This window comes from Oppia nitens, unplaced genomic scaffold (assembly GCF_028296485.1).
Source record: "Oppia nitens isolate AA-2021 unplaced genomic scaffold, nextdenovo-longstitch-racon4-pilon3 scaffold60_pilon_pilon_pilon, whole genome shotgun sequence".
Taxonomy (NCBI): domain Eukaryota; kingdom Metazoa; phylum Arthropoda; class Arachnida; order Sarcoptiformes; family Oppiidae; genus Oppia; species Oppia nitens.
This window is the reverse complement of record NW_026533244.1, coordinates 5001-9803: the sequence shown is the minus strand read 5'-3', so window position 1 is coordinate 9803 and position 4803 is coordinate 5001.

Here is a 4803-nt window from a genome sequence, read left to right as displayed (position 1 = left end):
GACGACCACCAAATACATCTCTCGACAATTTATTTACCGAAACAGAAGTCAACGCTGCTATTAACCGAATGAAGACCAAAAAGTCGCCCGGCTTTGATTTAATAACAGCAGAAATACTCAAAAGGATTACAACAACTTTACTCACCGAAATCACTGCATACTTCAACATATGCTTAACTTACGGACACTTTCCAACAAAGTTCAAAACGGCGCTCATCAAATTCATTCCAAAGGCATCCGCCTCAACAACCGACACACACAAAGCCTTCCGACCGATATGCCTCTTACCAACGATAGGCAAAGCTCTGGACTCTCTATTAATCAAACGAATTGAATGGTTTATGTACACCAACAATAAACTCTCGGACGGCCAATTTGGTTTCGTACCGCAACGCTCAACAACCGACGCAATACTTACCGCAACAAACATCGCAACGAAGTACAGAAGAAAAGGCTTCAGTGTTCTAGTCATCTCACTGGACATTGAATCTGCCTTTGACTCAGCAAAATGGCCTCATATACTCAACGCATTGAAACAGAAACGATGTCCTAAAAACCTCTACCGATTGGCCCAAAGCTACTTCACCGACCGCTATGTAATCGCCGAAACGGAAGCCAATTCAATCACTCGACAAGCCACACAAGGCTGTATGCAGGGTTCACCATCCGGCCCTATCTTTTGGAACATACTCTACGACAGTCTACTCAAACTTAAACTACCGAAAGACTGTACACTTCAAGCATACGCAGACGACGCGCTTCTCATCGCATGTGGCGGTAACTCCAAAGTAGCCGCCGAAAGAGCTAACATAGCACTTACCGCAATCAACACTTGGAGTGCTAATATTAACTTACGTTTCAACGCACGAAAAACTCAAGTCCTCGCTATCGGAAAAGGATCGGATTCAACACCGCCGAACTTATACTTAGGTGGCGAACCGCTAACCTTTGTCAAACATCTCAAGTACTTAGGCGTAACAATCGATCATCAGATGTCCTACATTGAACACATCAAAAACGCTACAAACAAAGCGTGTGAAGCAATCACCCGATTCTCCCGTGTGGCCCGTACTGAATGGGGCCTCAGTGCCCGAACCTTCTCTACTATATGGAGGTGTGCAATAGAACCTGCACTTACCTACGCATCACCGGTCTGGGCCGGTAAAGCTACCGCCGATAAGAACTCCCGACGACTGAAATCAACTCAACGACTTGCAAACCTACGGATCACCCGCGCATACAAAACGACATCACACGAAGCGCTATGGACTCTTACGGGGATCACACCAATACAACACCGTATCGAACAACTGTCCACCGAATACTACCTAAGGATAGGAATACAACCATCAGAATATGCTCACAAACCAAAGTATATTCAACTCATACCTTTTGACACAATTGAGCGTCGAACTCCGTACTTCACATCAGAACACCCGAGATACCGAAGTCTACAAAACACTTACGCAATCAACACCTACATCAAGAGGTCCATCGCTGAAGCCGTTGTCCAAGATTGGCAGTATCACTGGGACTCTGCCGATACTGGACGACTTACATATGCGTTTCTACCGAAAATAAGCGACAGAATAGCTCTAAAGGACTTCAAAATTACTCAAAATATTACACAAGTACTTACGGGCCACGGAAACTTTGGTCAATACTTACACCGTTTTACGTTACGACCACACCCAAATTGTCCATCCAATGACGGTGTTGATGACGTGACTCACCGACTTCTCCACTGCCGCCGATACGACCATTACCGAAGACAACTTTACCGCACACTAAACAAAAGACTCACAAACATACGAGAGTTTAGCTGTGTTTTTTCAAACAAAATACACTTTAAAGCATTTGAAGTATTTATTCAATCTATACTTACAACCGAAGACCAACTTACCGCCGAACATCAACTCACCGACGAATACCAACGAACCGAAGACCAACCAAACGAAGACCAACGAAGCGAAGAACAACTTACTGAAGACATACAAACCGAATACATACAAACCGAAGACCAACTTACCGAAGAGAACCATCCAATCGAATATCGAACCATCGAAGACCATCCTATCGAACAACAACTAATCGAAGACCTTCTAACAGACGACTAACTTACCCAACAATCACCGCTACTGCTACCGCTGCGCTACCGATGAAACCAAAGACTACTAATGCTTTGTTTACGGAAAAATGCTTTTCCTTTTTCTCAGACAGGTTCCCGTCTGAGTTTTTTACTTTTTCAGTTACTTTACAGCAACAAAAATACCCGTTTCGTCTCCGATAAGACTCGTCAGAACGGCTGTTACTCCGTCGACGGGTAAAAGGTCTGTTACTAGTTCGGCTTGTGTCAAGTGTAGAGCTAGAACACAAGCTTTTCTAGGGATGGTATGTCACAGAAGTCACCGCATAACACAGTCGACAGCTCTACACAGTCAACTATTACACGACAACCGCCGTAACACCACAGCATCCAACCGAGATATGCAAAGACAGCGCTCGGTCAACCTTACAAATTGCCCACCATGACGCAACACTATATTCGGCATCATGGACAAAGGGCCTCATAAAGATCAGCAACGCTCACCACAAGCGCGCCGCAATATTTTCTATGCTGGCGGGTGTATTGTCCCGCACTGCGTTCAATTAATTTTTTCAGAAGGTTTCTCTCCTCCGGTTATTACGCGTTTTCCTTCGCTTGCGTTCAATTGGTTTTTTTGGGCACGTGTTTTCCTTCACGTTTTTGCGTTCAAAGTATGGACTCTACGGACATGTTCGAGTTTCAGATAGCCGATCAACCGGTCGTGCCGCAGCACCGTCCAGTCAACCAAAGCCAACTTTCAAGTCTCCACCTAATCAACCGAACGGACACGGGAAACATCTACATTTTCTCTCATTATTTTTCTGTTTCCCGTTCCCTCTAATTTTTATCAAATTACCGCTAATTATTATCGTTTATATGTAACTATTAGTAGCACTCATTATATAACCTACTGCTACTCATTATGTTTTAATTACTAGCCCTCTTTTTTATGCCTTTGAGCGACAAAAAGAGGGCTTTATCTTAACTGTACTATTCAAATTACAACAATAAATGAACTTATGGAACCGAACCCTGATTCCCCGTTACCCGTTACAACCATGGTAGGCGCATAACCTACCATCGACAGTTGATAAGGCAGACACTTGAAAGATTCATCGCCGGCACTAAGGCCATACGATTAGCAACAGTTATCCAGAGTCACCACCGTTAGGAGCCCCACAAGGGAACCCCATTGGTCTTGGTCTAATAAATGCACTTCTCCCGTCTCCGGTCGAAGTTTTTGGGCATGTATTAGCTCTAGAATTACCACAGTTATCCATGTAGACAGTCAATATCTAAGGAACCGTAACTGATTTAATGAGCCATTCGCGGTTTCGCCTTAATACGGCATGTACTTAGACATGCATGGCTTAATTTTTGAGACAAGCATATGACTACTGGCAGAATCAACCAGGTAGCTGTTCAGCCAAACACACACAGAACCGAACGGTCCGTGTTGTTGTTGCTGTCGGTGTCCTACACCGACTCACACTGCCTTCAATATAGCGGCCAGTGTTCACATTAACATTGCGTCTGTGTATAGCGCTAGCGTTAGTTTCGCCCGGCGTTATCACACATCCCAAACTGCCGGTCAGTCATCGACTAGACCGTCAACAGTACCGCTATAGCGGTTATCAACTTATTCAATCCGTTAGTTATAGCCAACCTATCGCGGCGCTATTCAAAGTCAGCCTTCGTTCATATTGCTCATGTTTATCGGCACTCTGGTTCCCAGTCAGTGACACGGTTTTACGCGTTTGACTATAGGCGGAAACTCAAGTGGTACCCGAACCGACGCCAGTCATCCCTATCCTGACATGTATTAGAGTTGCCGTAGTTGCGGTCTTAGTGTGCAATCAATCAAGGCGTGCAGTCTGTATTGTCGACCCCCACGTACTAACAGCTGGCTCACTTACACCGCACGGCTCTCTCCCGTTGATAAAGCGAGGAACATGTCTTGCCGTCCCCTCAAAAAGTACGACAATCTGATATTCATCGGCATTACGCCGTTTGAATCACAGAGTTATCGATACTGTGTCACCGACTATCTCTCATTAATCGGTTTGACACCCTATAGTGTGTATAGTCATCGTATAGCATTATACGACTCTCTCAAATGTTATGCAGTGAACACCGCATATAGTGCTTTGACTCGTACTCAACACTACTACTCTCCATATATATACTTTTTTCTTAGTAAGGCACAAGTTGAGATGTGCACTTTGACTACTTGAAAAAACATGACATGTTTAAACAACACTGGAGGCCCGTCGGTAACTTCGGTAACCAAATTGTCACTATATCTTGTTAGGCCTCATTGACTAGATGGTGTCAATACGTTTGGCCACTCACTCTGACCACCGGGGGTCGTGTTATAAGCGTTTTTCCCGAAAACAACATTCCCGAATAACTCTGGCCACGGCCAACCGATCGGGACCGGACCATCATTGTTGTGACCGCCAACTAATGGCCAACAAGTCATATATGTATCACAATATGATTTGACCTCATCTTCGGGTCCAAATGGCCATCCGAAAAATGTCTGTCATGTACTCTCTACGGAGACATGTTTTTCGGCCATTTGGACCCGAAGATGACCATCGATCGGGACCAAACTTTCAAACTATATTCTTGCCACCAATGCGGTTCTAATGACATATGTCACGTCCCGATCGGTGGCCGTTTACCGAAGTAGTGATTTTTCAAAAAAAGTAAAC